The sequence below is a fragment of the Monodon monoceros genome, unplaced genomic scaffold, assembly GCF_005190385.1.
Source record: "Monodon monoceros isolate NGI ecotype Baffin Bay Population unplaced genomic scaffold, NGI_Narwhal_1 Super_Scaffold_3, whole genome shotgun sequence".
Classification (NCBI taxonomy): Eukaryota; Metazoa; Chordata; class Mammalia; order Artiodactyla; family Monodontidae; genus Monodon; species Monodon monoceros.
The window spans coordinates 13,262,044-13,278,378 of NW_021703780.1; positions in this window are offsets into that span (position 1 = coordinate 13,262,044).

Below are 16,335 nucleotides of genomic sequence, written 5' to 3' on the forward strand. Positions count from 1 at the left end.
AAAAATAAAAACTTGTGTGGTACAAGTATACAGATCACACAGACATACTGTGTGGTCGCCTCTATTTTTATTTTCTGTATTGTTAATGGAAAATAACCGACTAGATGGTCATCACTCTGGCCTCTACCCCCGCAGATGCTCTGCCAGATGGCTGAGAAACACATGGTAAATTTGTTACCTAGGGGATGGCATCTTTCTGATGTTCAGTATTTCCCTTTGCTTGTGGCCCTGGGTCTCTGAATCTGATGACATTGCAATCCTATTTCAACCAGCAGTTGCTGGGAATGTCCCAACTATAGGTTTTGTGAATTGCCATACCGGATGGTGCATGTCTCAGTCTTCCCCAGCAAGGACTGAGTTTATCGCTGGCAAATTGAGAACAGTGATTGATGCAATAATTGCTGACAAGGAGCTTTCCTGCTTATTCCAGCCACTGTTTATTCCAGCATCTGTAAACATAAACTTCCTTAAATAGATTGGTTATGGGTGGCAGCAGCAAAATGAGAAGAACTTTGTTGAAACCTTTGGATCCTGGTAAGGAAATCCAATGAGAGAAAACTCTTATTGTGGCCTGAAAGTTGATTAGTGCTCACTCCTCCTGAAGAAGCAAAACTCTTCATTCTAATTTCTGTCTTACTGCTGCGCCTATAGGAACATCAAGTAAATGAAGTATTGGATTATAACAATTATTTGTTGGAAAGGTACCAGCCTGGGCTAATATGGGTAGGAGGAGGGATGGGATTGATCCTAACCTGAAACCAGAGGTTTGTCCTGAAACACACGCTGCCTGTGTAATTAAAGACTCATTTTCTCGCTTTGAAGGTAGAGCCAGGAATAGGTTTACCTTCTGCTAAGCTGCTAAGGTTGTGCTCAGAAAGTGGGCTTGCTTGTACTCACTGGGTACAAGGGAAACACAAGAAAATTTGAATGCCACCGGCCATTAGATCCCTAGCAAGAAGAGGACAAGAGATTCTGTTTCTCTCTACTCTGTAGGGGGCCCTGAGCATGCAAGCGGGTGGGAGAGGGAAATATCCTCAGAGTCTGCAGGCATATCTCAGGCACATCAGTCTGCCCCAGAGTGAGGGGGCCACCATTTTCTCTCTCTTTATGGAGTCATCTGTCATGGAGAATCCCCAGGCACAAGCAACCAGCTTTTAAGAATATATTGCAATATACCACTAATATTCTTTAGGTTTTAATATAGCAGTTGCAACTAAATTTAAACTGCCATCCTAAATTCAAGTTGCCTGGGCCAGCTGTATGTGTTGGGGTCACCAGCTTCAGCTAACTCAGGAAAGTCGGCCAGCCAAAGGAAGGAAGTCTGTTACAAAGCGGTATTTGTTTGAGAAAAATACAGACCACCCCCAAAGTCCCAGGATTCTTCTGCCAAAAATGCAGCATTTACATCAAAGTCATCTGAGTTTCAGTAGACATTTGGAGAGTACCAGTTTCCATGGTAAGTCCAAGGAAGATATAGTTTCCCCAACTGTTGATCTTTGAGTACAACCTAAAAATGGCATCACATAGGAAAGCCTGACCCACTTCAGTTTGAGGCATAAGATCACTTTCCGATTAAAGCTGTATTAATTCAGAACCTCCTATGCTATTGTATAGATAGTAGATAATTAATGCCTGAATTCCTTTTCATGGAGACTGAAGGAAGCAGTAGGATATCCTGGAGAAAATTCTAGGAGTGGAAGCCAGGGGTTCTTCTGCTGGTCCAAAAATTTGTTGTGTGATCTTAGGCAAATGACTTTAAATCTCTGGACCTAGCCTCCCAGTCTGCACAGTGCAAAATTATATCTGGGTCTCTTAAGATCAGACTCAGCACTAAAACCCTAGCAACGTCTAGCTGTGCTGTAGCCTAGAAAAACTGTTCAGCTTTCATTTTCAAGTCTTATATCTAGAAATATACTTTCCAAGCTTCCTTGGCTTGTGCAATTAATATTTGCAAAGGAGAACTTCCACAATAATATTTCGGAGATAGTTTATGCAAAAATGCAAAACTCTTAAGTGTTTCATCACGTTACATTTTTGTGTGTTTGCATTGTGATTTTTCACAAGACTGTTTCTTTTTACTCTTGAACATTAAAATATTGTGAATGATTGTTAACACAACTGTGGATCAGGATTGAGTTTGCCTGCGTGAGAAAGGGTTAAAGTTACCCTTCTAGAGTGTCTTACTCTCTCCTGTCATAAATTTTGGATTTTCTGACAAGACAGGAGTAAGTAAACATTTTTAACCAGTCATGGGAAGTTAAAACACACACACACACACAAACACACACTTATGTACGTATGCATATAGGCATGTCTATGTATATATGAAAACCATGCTAATTTTCATCAGATGTTAAAAGCTAATTACCAGGCTCCACTTACATAGTGCTCTAGAAATATCTATCAGGCAAAACATATAATATTTATAAAAAGAAGCTTTATTGGGCAAAGGTCCTAAACCACAAGATATCATATTCAAATCAAGATTGTAAGCACATTTAAACTTCTACCTGTCTTAAATCTCTACCTGTTTCACTTCAGATCCCAGTAAACCAGCCTTACTTTCACCGGTCTTTACAACTTGGAAAATGATTTGGCTTAAGTTTCTTAGGAGATTCTTGTCCTAAGAAATCTCTCCACGTTCTCACCATTACTGTGAAAGTCTCACATTTAAGAAGTCTGCTGTAAGCAAGTCTAGATTTGGAGAACTAGAGATTCTCTTCCCCCAACCTTACACAACTCCAGACAGTTTTTAAGGGTGTGTGTGTGTGTGTGCACACGTGCATGCGTGCTTGTGTGTGCACACACGTTTCCCCTTCTCATTTTAGCTTGAACAAACAAAAGCGATATATGCCAACTATTTATTTACGATTCCAACATACCTAAATAAGATTCAATAAAAAATCTTTGAACCTGTTTTATCACAGTAACTGTAATAACCAGTCTTCAAGTCGTATTCAGCATCTGTCACAAATTATCTCAAATAGGAGTTGAATTTTACTTACACGCCCATAAAATAGAACCATTTTATTAAATATTTATAGTAGTATCATTTATGCACTGTACAAATATTTATGTAGCTCTTCGTCTATGCTAGGTACTTTGCTAAGCACTGAGTACTCAAAAAGCAAAGATCCAAGAAAATAAAGATATTATACTAAAGGCTATCACAAGACACCCTCTTATAGACACTCGCTTCATCTAGAGCTTGCTTCTTCTCACTCCCTTCAGAAACAAATCGTAAAATGCATAGAATCCAAGCAACGCATGAGGTTCTTACCACGTCTTCTTTCCATGCCAGGCTACTTTAAAAATATGCAAACTGTGTTGATGAGTATAAATAAGCTCACAATCTATTCAGTGGGATTCCAATGTGCAAAACAAGAAACTTTATTTTCTTTAATGGATCTTATCTTGCTCTTGAGCTCAAAAGTGCTCCATTTTTGGTCAATTAAAAAGTGACAGATTGGGCTTCCCTGGTGGCGCAGTGGTTGAGAGTCCGCCTGCCGATGCAGGGGACACGGGTTTGTGCCCCGGTCCGGGAGGATCCCACGTGCCGCGGAGCGGCTGGGCCCGTGAGCCATGGCCGCTGAGCCTGCGCGTCCGGAGTCTGTGCTCTGCAACGGGAGAGGCCACAACAGTGAGAGGCCCTCGTACCGCAAAAAAAAAAAAAAAAAAAGTGACAGATTATTGTAACATACTGTGCAGAAAGAGTAAATGTGGCAGGCCTGAGACTGCTGTCTTTAGAAAGGCCAGCTTGCAAGGTTGGCCCTTGGCTGGCGTCTGGGAATTGGGAATTGGGAAGGGTTCTCACCAGTCCCAGAACTGATAAGAATGATTCATGGTTCCCAGGCTGTCTATGCAAACAACATGGTTTATGCTGCACACCTGCTTTGCTTTGGGGAGTCTGAGATTTTGGCACCTGCCAGGCAGAGGGTGCTTATGTGTGTGACCAACTTGCAAAACAAACCCTGGGCCCCGAGTCTCTAATGAAATTTCCTGGTAGACAGCGTTGTGTGTGTCCTGTCACAACTCATTGCTGGTTGAATTAAGGGTGTCCTATGTGACTCCACTGGGAGAAGACCCTGGGAAGCTTGTGTCTGGTTTCCCTGGACTTCATCCTCTGTGCCTTTTCTCTTGCTGAATGTACCAGGTAGCCTTTCTCTGTAAGCAGTCTTAGTTGTGAGTACAACTGTGATGACTGCTGCCAGTCCTTCTAGAAAATCACCAGACCTGGGAGTGGTCTTGGGGGCCTCCAACACACACATAATTATTATCTTCTATGTGCCAAGCACTTTTCTAGCACCTGAGGATATAGCAGTGAGCAAAACAAAATACCTGCTCCAGGAAGCTTACATTCTATTTGGAGGGGGTAGAGAGAAGACAGGGAGAGGAGGAAGGCATCAAGCAATAAAATATAAACAAGCAAATTATGAACTGTGCCTGATGGTAAGAGGTGCTATGCCAAACAAGAAAGCCGGAAAGAAGGTATGGAATGTAGTCATGAAAGGCTTTGAGTTAAGAGCGGAAGGAGGTAAGGAAGTGAGTCGTGGAAATACCCAGGGACAGAGCTTTCTAAGCAGGGAGAACAACTGGTGCAGAGGCCCTGAGGCGCAGCATGTTCAATTCAGGGATAGCAAGGGGGCCAGTGTGGCTGAAGGGCAATGAGCAACCAGCTGGAGGGGTAGGAGATGGGCTGGAGAATGAGGGGGACCAGATCACGTGGGCCATTACCAGTTTTCTGGCTTTTATTCTGAGTGAGACAAAAAGCCATTGGAGGGTTATGAGAAGAGGAGTGATTTGATTTTAAAGCATCACTGTGGCTACTTATGGAGGACACACTGTAGAGCGGCTAAAGCAGAAGTAGGGACATGAGTGTAATAGCCCAGGATTTGTGGATGGATTAGATGTAGGGTGTGTGTAAAAGAGAGGAGCCCTAGATTCTAGGGCTTTTCTCCTGAGCAATTGGTGAGGTTGTCATTTATTGAGGTGGGGATACTGAGGAAGGAGCAGATTTGGCAGATGTGGAAGTAGGTTGGAATCAGAAATTTTGTTTTGGGGTGTGTTAAGTTTGAGATGCCTAATAGTCTAGCAAAGTTGTACAATTATTTCCATTTTGTAGATGAGGAAACTGAAGCATAGAGAAGTTAAGTGACTTGCTCAAGGTCACACTTGCAATCAGAATTAAAGTGACTCTCCCATGGTGCAAGAATAAGCACATTTTAATCATAAATACATAAACATTATTTAAATAATAGTATTATAATAAATACAATAAAAAACGAATATCATTGTCATTAATATGCTGCAGTTTATCAGTGTACGGTTGGTGGCTGAGTGATCTACCAAAGCCTAATTTTCCCCAGATAATTGTCTATTGGGAACAGAAATTCCAGGATTGTGCATTGCCATTTGATACTGGTTTCCAGCCTAGGATCAATGAATGATAGCTTGGGGACTGTTGAAATGTTTCTTCAACATTATTGTCACAATGATTTAACATTTTGATTTGCGTGCACTTTACTTTTAGAAATTTTTAACTTTAATACGGCAAAGAAAACACAGAAATAATCTTACTATGCATTCCAATGCAGTCACTGCACAGATATTTTAAGATAAGTAATAAATTGAATTATTCATTTAAAGGAGAGACGGCAATGTCACTGAGATAAATATATAATCATTATTTGAATACGTGGTATGCAATTGTTGTAATTAAAATTCAATACTTTTTATATGTCAAGTTCATGTTTGTAAATATCTTACTTTACTATATCTGGAGGCTGCATTGATAGTTTTATTTTTTTTTAATTAGAGATAATTACATTAACCTGATATACATTCCCTTAACCAAGGGATCAAGGGCAACGATAAATCATGTTGATATCTTCTATCCCGACAGGGTGCAACGGGAATGGCACTTACAACTCTGCCTCAAACTCAAATTGAGGGACATTCTACAAAATACCCAAGCTGTACTTTTCAAAACTGTCAAGGTTGTGAAAAATGAAGGACGTTTGGAAAACTGTCACAGATCAGGGGAGACTAAGGATACATGAAAACTAAATGTAATGTGGTATCTTGGAGAGGATCCTGGAAGAGAAAAAGAGCATTCGTCGAAAAACTGGTGAAATCCAAAAAATGTCTGTAGTTTTATTTAATGGTATTGTACCAATGTCAGTTCTTAGTTTTGACAGATGTATCACAGTTATGCAAGATATTACCATTAGGGGAAACTAAGTGAAGGGTGTATGGAAACCCCCGGGGACTATCTTTGCAAATTATTCTAAAATAAAAAGTTTGTTTTAAAAATGACTCCCTTAATATATATCTACTCATAAGTTTGCTAAACTATAACTTGCTTTGGGAGCTGAACATTTATTAACTCAAAAATATTTCCGTACCCCTACTATTTGTCAAATAGTTCAGAAAGGACTGGTTTAGCCTGCTGAATACATTATTAAGCCGTGAGAACTCAGGTTATATTAGCCCAGATGACAACCCATTTTCTACTTTCAAGAGTAGAGGAGGAAGAGTTTTGAAAGCTTTGGTTGGAAGTGGAGGAAACCAGATAATGAAACCACAGACATAAAATAGCAATCTGTGAGGATTCTACTCAAAATAGGAGTTTTGAAGAATATTAACTATTAATACGTTGGATTGATGACCTAGAAAATAACTTCTGATTGAGGGGGAAAGGCCATGCTATTAGATTCTTTGTCATGAAGATAGAGGAAAGTAGATTTTTTTAACCACATATGAAGATCAGAAAGATAAAATGGGGGCTTCCCTGGTGGCACAGTGGTTGAGAGTCCGCCTGCCGATGCAGGGGACACGGGTTTGTGCCCCGGTCCGGGAAGATTCCACATGCCGCGGAGCGGCTGGGCCCGTGGGTCATGGCCGCTGAGCCTGTGTGTCCGGAGCCCGTGCCCTGCAACGGGAAAGGCCACAGCACTGAGAGGCCCGCGTACCGCAAAAAAAAAAAAAAAAGAAAAAGAAAGATAAAATGTTTCGCTTCCTCACATCTGTATAATTTTATATTGTATGTCAGCTCACCCTTTAGAAAACCGTATAATGTACAGTAAGTCATAACCAGGAAGGTAGAGACTAAAAAAGGAATGCCATTCTTTTACTGAAACAAAAGGACAAAATAGGAGAAGAAAATTCCAGGATCAGCACAAATTTAAAGAATTCTATAATTTTAAAGCTCTGCATTTAATCTTAAGATCAGTATTGCTAGTTCAAAGAAACCATTTGGAATAAACTGTTTTGCTAATAGGTCCTTTTTGTTTGTTTGTTTATAAGTTAAAAGTCTAGCTAAGCCAAATAATAATGAAACGACCAGCATAACAGTTTAGTGATTTTTTTAGCAGTGAAACAAAAGGCCACATAGAAATAACCCTGACTTAGAACTATAGTCCACACTTGATCATCTACACTTACCTAGATTATGCTACAGTCTCTACAGATGATCTAGAAGTGCTTTTCCGCCGTTCAGCTATCATACCACCTACTAGGTTTATATTAGTAGCCATGACTATGCTGAATGAATTGTGGTCACCACAGAGGACAGTGTTGATAGACCTACTTTCCAAGAGCCCAAGGCAAAAGGCTATTTAGGACAATGCGGCCAGTTCAATAAAATGATGAATCAAGTTCAACAACAACAAAATGTAGCCCAAGTTAAATACTTCCTCACATATTCAATACAAAATGAAAGAAAATCATATAAGTTGGAAACAAGTAGAATTAAACTCAAAATGAAATATAACTGGTAATTAGAATTTTGATAATGAAGTTTCAGAATATATACTCAACAGCAGTGATTTTTAATCATTTACCAAGTAAGTTTCACTAAGGAAGAACATATAAGAGGCAGGTTCTTTTTAGGTAGCAGTAGGAAATTCTGAAAATGATTTTGACGTAATCTAATCAACCACCTTCTTTTCCAAATGAGGAAACCTATGGAGTTGTAATAACGGCCAATAATTATTGTAGGCTTATTGGGTGCCAAGGACCCTGCATAATTTCATTTAGTCCTCACCAAAATCAAACAGGCAGGTAAACTCCTCAGAGATTATGAAACTTAGGCTAAGCAAGGTGAGTAATTTACACATGATCACATAGAAAGTGGCAGACTTACAACGGAATGATCTTACAGTCAACGAACAGGAAACATCGGAGGTTGGTAACAAATGACTTACCGTTTAACTTAGCTCATAAGCTTTTAGAGAAAGCATCGCTTTATTTCTCTCTGGAAGTATCTCAGACATTGTCATATTAAAATATATACTTGGTGTGTGTATATATATATATATAAAGACATCCTTCCGTATGAAAATCTCTTTAGTATGATACCGCTTGTTCCTCCAGTTAAATTGGTTCCTTCCTTTACATCTGAAACTACATGTTGGTGTTACTGGAAGAACCGTCAAAAGGTTCTGCCTTAATATTTGTCCTGGGGCAATGAGATGATATTATTATAATTAACAAGGTTCAAAGGACTTTCAGGTAATTAGAATGTATGGTATTTTAGAAAATAAGAAACATGGGCTTAGTAGAATTTAAAGAGTACCAGAACTACTACTTTTCCAGTAACCTACTTGTCCAAGTATAAATACATGCTAAATATTATTTGGGAAAATAACCTGAATAGTTAATTAGTATCTTGAATTGACAGAGTGGCTAGAATAATATTAATATTTATCCTTTGAAGTGTAACTAATGGAGTTTCAGTCTATTCATAGTGGAACTCCATATCAAAGTTCTATTTCTTTGGTTAGTTTAAAATACCTCATAATATTTCGAGTAATGCTAAGGAACTACAACAAGACTAGTTTTAATAATATATATATATATTTTTTTTTGCAGTACGCGGGCCTTTCACTGTCGTGGCCTCTCCCGTTGCGGAGCACAGGCTCCAGATGCGCAGGCTCAGCGGCCATGGCTCACGGACCCAGCCGCTCCGTGGTATGTGGGATCTTCCCGGACCGGGGCACGAACCCGCGTCCCCTGCATCGGCAGGTGGACTCTCAACCACTGCGCCACCAGGGAAGCCCATACTATTTTTTTAGATAGCAAAAGCAACGGCGACTCATTTAAATTTCTAAAATAAAGAAAATTAGGTGGTTTTTTAAAAATTTTCTTTTTATAAATTCCTGTTAACCAAAATAATCACAGCCAACATTTTTGTGTATTTCCTTCCAGGTTATTTTCATTCATAGATTTGGTGTGTATTTTACATTCTATTAGTAGTTATATTACCCCAATGGTTCTTAAACTTTAATCAACAGTGAAGTAAGGAGGGAGGGGTGATCCTAAAGGCTCCACTACCCTGGCAGATTCTGTCTGCTCTCTGTTCTTCTCTTCTATTATTTTTGCTGGGTGTGGGGGATGCTGAGCCCCCAGGGGCTGGTCACCCTCAGAGGCCTACAGGAGAATCTTCCTCTGGGGTGGAATATGCAGACAGAGGCTGAGAGTACCCTGAAGGTGAGCACCTAAGGGTTAGACAGGACTGAGGTATCTGATAAACCAACCACACAGGACTTGCCTGCTATGTGCCACTTGACACTTGCATACTTTTCCTGCTCCTTAGGTGGCTGTGACACTCATTTTCCATTGCCACACAAAGGGAAGGAGAGCTGACAACAGGAGCACCAGCAGGAGAGCTGCGAGGCAGTGAAGCAGTATCACCAAGGGACCAGAGTCTCGTTATTAGGGAAGGTAGGAAGGTTACTGAAACTGGTAAGAAGGTCAAGGGAACTGAATAGTCCCAGCGATGAGGGAGGGACTGGTGAACAGTGAACCCTTTTCATAGTTTAATTTCTTTTGATGAAAGCATACAGTGAGGGCTTTGTAGCTTTGAAAAACCTGCAAATAAATGAAGGTTAGTCCAGTGAGGAATGGCCAAGCCCTCACAAAGCTGACTGTCAACCCATCTAATTGGAATTTGATCGCAGCAATTAAGGGCAAGTGTCTTAGCCTTCTCTCCTTATGACCTCCAAATAAGATTTCAAGTTTGAAAGCCCCATCTATGACGACAATTGATTTTGGAAACTGCAAAAGTGTGTGAGGGACATTAAGGAGAAGGTCTGGCCTTTAATAAACCCTTTACATTTCTTTGGAATAGGTGTGTTACATTGTGTTATCTTTGCCTTTACTTTTAAAATGATTATTCTCAACCTGAGGCATATTCTACAAGATCTATACTCTTCAAAATATCAATGTCATAAAAGACAAAGTGATGAAATGTTCCAGATCAAAGATGGATAGTGTGACAACTGAATGCAAAGCATAACGCAGAGTTTTTCTTTTGCTATAAAAGACACTAATGGAACAATTGGTGAGATATGAATAAGGTCTGGATATTAGATAACAGTATCACATCAAAGTTAATTTCCTGATTATGATAATTGCATGTGATTCTGTAAGATAATATCCTAATTTGGGGATATGTGGATATTCAATTCAATTAATTCTTATCCTTGAAGTATTTAGGGTTAAAGGTAGCATCATGTCTGCAATTTACTCTCCAACAGTTCAGGAAAAGATTACATACATAAAGAGAAAGAAGAATAAAGCTAGTGTGATCAATATTTGAGGATTCTGGTGTAAAACTGCATGGAAATTCTCTGTACTATTCTCTCCTGTAAGTTGAACATTATGTCAAGTAAAAAAAATTTAAATAACAAAAGATGGCTTTTAAACCTTAAAAAATGTTTAACATGGTCTTATTAATATTACATAAATATTGCAAAGGCACCACTGTAACTACCTAGGATAGTTTTAATTATTGATAATGTGTTTTCCTTTTCATGACATACACTAAAATTCTAATGGCCAAACATGATTTTACATTTATAGTAAGGAATGATCTAACTGGTCTTACTATATATTACCAGAAGCAGCAAATCCCGCCAGTCATCCACCAGCAAGAATTGTCCCCTAGGAGAGGTGATTTACACAGCAGTACGTCAAATGGATAATAAAGGTACAGAACACAGGTGAGCGATTTAAAGGAATACTACCATTTAACACTGTACATTTGAATATCACTTTTTCTTTTCTAAGTATTTTTGCCCATATTATCTCATTTTATACCCTGCATTCATGTACCATCTAAGACTTGCTGTTTTTAAAGCAGGCATTTTCACAGCTAGATGAGATTTTTTAAAAATCTATATATATTTGAAGCTGGTTAGAAACAACTACAATCTGAGAAAGACCTCTTAATGACTGGAGATAGAAAAGGAAGGGGAGGATTTCATTATTCTCAAAGCACCTGGAAATACGAATGTTGCTTATTCTTAATCTATCACAATGCTGAAATCCAACACCTGCCTTGGGCTGTTTGTCTATGATAAATCAAAATAGGTTTTAGTCATGACAAGAACAATGATATCAACCCAAATAGAATCTTGTTTCCATGAGTATATATTTGCCCTACTCTATTAAAATGAAGCTAATTAGAACTTTGTATTACAAGTTTTTCCATCTAAATTCAACCCCAAGATAAAGAGATTTGCTGTTTGAACGTTCTTTTCCTTGCATTTACCACTGGTGGCCAGATTCTGAGAAATGGATGAAAAAAAATGTTTAGGGTTGATGGAAAAGAAAAAAATAATACTGAATTTTAACTTTCAGTATTTTAAAGGAAAGCCAGGTTCAAATGTAAGGATTTTTAACAGAGATAATTTGTCAATTATTTACACATATAATTCTCTTGGACTTTATCTTCAAATATGAAGAAAATAAAATGCAGTCATTTTTAACAATGGATATAATTCAGATTCTGCTGTCACTCCTCTGCCTAATTTCCCCCTTACCTTCAAGCTCATACCCTGCCCCCAACGCCAAAGCTTTTCACTGGGGATTTCCCCTTCTGGGAAGGCTTTTCCCACAGATATTCACTCACAGGACTCCATCTATCCATCCCCTGCATCCTTTGGGTCTTGCTTCCGTAACTTTCTCCATGAGCCTTCCATGGCCAATTTATCCAAAACTGCAAATCATACCCCACCCCAACTCCCCATACTTCCTGTCCCCCTGCCCTCAGTCATTTTTTGCTTAGCATTTAGAGTTTACTTGCTTATCTTGTTTATGGTCTATTTACCTTCCTGGAATGTAAGTTTCATGAGGGAAGTTTTGTTATTTATTCCATCCCTAGTGTCTCACACTTTTTTAGCATATCTTTCATCTGTTGAATAAATGAATGAGTGAATGCTAAAGACCAAATAAATAATAGCAATAATAGCTTATCAATGAGTAGCAACAACGACAATAATAATAATAGCAGTGAGCAAATTTATGAACTGTGTACTGCCAAAACTATCAGTTATAGGGCTTCCCTGGTGGCGCAGTGGTTGAGAGTCTGCCTGCCCATGCAGGGGACATGGGTTTGTGCCCCGGTCTGGGAAGATCCCACATGCCACAGAGCGACTGGGCCTGTGAGCGGCCAGCCATGGCCGCTAAGCCTGCGCATCCGGAGCCTGTGCACCGCAACGGGAGAGGCCACAACAGTGAGAGGCCTGCGTACCGCAAAACAAAAAAAACAAAAAAACTATCAGTTATAAGCATTTTGTTTGCTGGTTTGTGTCCTTACTTTTTTTAAATTTTTAAATTACTTTTAGTGTGGGTAAATAAAAGAATATGTTCAAATTTCACAGTAGTAAGCAAATTCCACAGCAGACCCTCAGCTCAGTAAACACTAGTGTCTCCTGTAAGCATGTGCTAGAAAGAGTTTTACTCTGGGTAACAAGTTACTATGTTGCTCAGTGAAAATGTGAACCAAACCTCAATTGATGAGCTATTAATAATTCCTTCCTCAGGTCAATATGAATAGATATATATTTGAACTTATTATATAGAAAATGTATTAAGATGGGAAATGTGTGTGGGAGTACATGGAATTGGTGCATTCCTAAATGCTATGGACTAAATTGTGTCCCTCTCCACCCCCAATTCGTACATTGAAGCCCTAACCCTCAGTATGATGGTATTTAGAGGTGGGACCTTTGGAGGCAATTAGGATTAAATGAGGTCATGAGGGTGGGGCCCTCCTGATGGAATTAGTGCCCTTATGAAAAGAGACACCAGAGAGCTTGCTTCTTCACTCTCTCTTTCCACCATGTGAGGATACGGGGAGAAGGCAGCTGTCTAAAAGCCAGGAAGAGAGCCCTCACCAGAAACTCACTATGCTGGCACCTTGATCTTGGGCTTTCCAGCCTCCAGAACTGCAAAAGAAGACATTTCTATTGCTTAAGCCACCCAATTTATGGTATTTTCTTACAGCAGCCTGAGCTAACTAAAACACTGAACAAGATTAAAAACCAGATCCTCCAAGGTGGAAAATAAGAAGTAAACATTCCATATATGTAGGCAGGTGGACTTCTCACCTTTCTCTAGAATTACTCCTTGTAGTTACTATTATTGCCTCCATACTGTCCCAAGAGTGGTTCTATATAATTTAAAACTCGGATGCAAGTGAGATCCTGAGGTCATTCCCACCATATTCTGTACAAAGCTAAGACAGGGCTGGGCTGTTTGGACAAGTTTTACGTGTGATTAAGGGATAACCAAGGGTAATTACGTAAAAACTAAGGTCAGCACAAGACCTGGTTTGCTCTCTCAGCTTCACAGTGCCCATCTAGGCCTAACTCTTGGTGGACGCCAGATTCACACCAACCACTGGGGCGCACGTGCTCAGACTCTTCTTCTGGAAGTCTGGGCCTTAGGAAGGGCAACATCTTTTGCTTGAGCCAACCTGAGAAATTCCCACAACCCCCACCTAATGACTGCTGTGTCCCTGGGCTCTGATGGAGGGCTAGGGTCTGAGGTTCAGATCCATCAAAGCACACAGGGAGAGACAAGGTTGCTTTCCCTCATCCATGGATGCAGATGGCTTCTGGTCCAACCTCTCCCAGGAATTCTGAACCAGGGGAGAGAAGAAGGAGGATAAAGCAATGGACAGAGGATGCTGGGTACTTATAGCTACTGAGAGATTGCCAGGGAGAAAGCAAACCTTTGTTTTCAAATCATCACGATCTCTAAAATCACAGCAAGGACAAAATATTGAATAACTGAAGCAGGGGTAAGATTTACATATCAAGTGCTATAATGTATGCAAATGTCAGGCACAGTAAGTGAGCTGGGGAGACGTGGTGTGATTGAAGCTTAGTGAGAAGTTGCTTCACCCCGAAGCACTCAGTTTTCATTATCTTGTTTAATAAGAGCTTGTGGTTCTTCCAAAGTATGTAACTGATTTCATGTCCTTTCGCTATTTCTATAGCATTTCTAACAGTTGTCGTTTTATCCCTGGAAAGTTGGTACTACCTCATGAGCCACTGATTTTCAGAGTGGCCACCCCCACTAAGTTCTGTGTCACCCCCACACACACACAATAGATCATGCTAACCCCTTTTTTACAGAAAGGTATGCTCAGACATGGTGTGAGGGGCAGGGAAGGGGGGTGTCATTACAGAGCAACTGGTTAGAGCACCTACCAATTAGGACAGGTTTGTGAGTTTGAGCCTCGAGCACACTGGGTCTGTCCTCTGTTCCATGGCTCCCAGCTGCATCCCTAGCATCTATCTACCCAACCTCATTCAAGATCAGAATGATGGTACACCTTGTTGTGGGTGGAATAACACTTGCATATCACCAGACCTGAGAAGCAACTGCCTGATCATTGATCATCTCCATAAATAGAAGACAGGTATTAAAGTATTACACAAAATAGTTTTGTTGTTACACAAAACCTGCCAAATTGGAAATCATTTCCCAGATCTGAGCCTCTCTCAACTAAATGATACATGCCAAAGAAGTAAACATGTCATGAAGTGTGACATATCAGGGCATACTAGGAATAAGAAGGAAAACAGAGAAAACGGTAGTATTTCAGAAAATTTTTAAAAAAAAAGAAGAAAGCTGAGAAACAGTAATAGTTGGAATTTTTTCATGGAGGTTGTTCTTTCTGTTTATAATTTTCCTAATATTCGTAACACTAGGTTTAGATTTGGAACTCCCACGGCAAGTGTCTCTTGCTCTCTTGATATTTCTCCAGAAGTTCATGTGCAGTATTTGATTATATCACAATCAACATTTAGAGCACATTGCATGCAAAGTACAAAAGTAAAACATCAATAGTAACTGGAAATGCCTGATAAAATACACCTACTTCGTTTTTTCCCTTGTACTTTTCAATCTTTTCTAAGTAGATTACCATAACTCTCACAACTAGGAAAAAAACCATTTAAACTGCCTGCTAATTAAGACAATGCTATTTAATATGTTCCAGAGTTTGTAACACGGGCATTGCCTATTCTCTCTCCATTCCTTCTTTGACTCTTCAGACAGCCAGTTTTGGAAATGAGACGCTCTGCTTTGATGGTAGGCCAACAGCAAATTAAACTACTCCTGAATTTCACAAGTCTAACATTTCAAATGAGAGATTTCAGCTCACTCCACGCAGTGTAGCACACTTGTGCCCGATGAAGCATTGCTGATAGAGTAATTAGCTTGAACAATGTGTGAAAGCCAAGGGACAGTTTTTTAGGCAGTCGCTAACTGTTCTTCCCTCTATGCTCTTACAAATGAACGTTCAAGAGGCGAAGAGGGAGAAGGGCCTTTCCTTTGACCCAGCACAGGATTTCTGCAGTGGTGTGTGCAGAGTTTAGAGAGGAATGCACGTGGAGAGGTACCCAGCCAGCCAGATCAGACTTCGTTTGCAGCCAGATGACCACCACATCTTATCCTACAAACATTATCTGGTGCTCAGTCTTGAGCCCTCATATATGAGAGAGGAAAAGTGTGGAGTCTGGGTGTATTTGAACAGCCACTTAAACTATGGTTTCTATTTTTAAAATCTACCTTCACGCAACTGATCCTTTTACTTTGCTGCTTAATTTTAATGCTATCTTTAAAAGATGATAGCTAATCGAGAGTGTAAGATAGCAGACACAAGTAACATGTATCACCTCTCTGGCTAATCTGGAACTGCCAGTCGCAGCTCAATCCAATATAGTTACCACCCCCAGGCCTGGGTGTGCAGGCTTATTTTGGAGTTAGACCCAGCTGAGGCTTGAAACTGGCTCCAGGCGTTTCCTAGCATTACCAGACGGTGGGATCCTCTAGGAAGCAATTCTACTGTGGGCTTTCTATTCCCGAACCAGGTCTTTGAACATAATTCTGCTTTCTCACCCAGTAACCAGCAAATTCAGCCTTCTCATTCCTAACTAACCTGTCTCTCCATCTCTCTACTCAAGGAAAAAATTAGGAAAGAAAGAGAAAGACAAGGAAGAGAGAGGTAGATTAGGGTCTCCCATTTCCTGTATATGC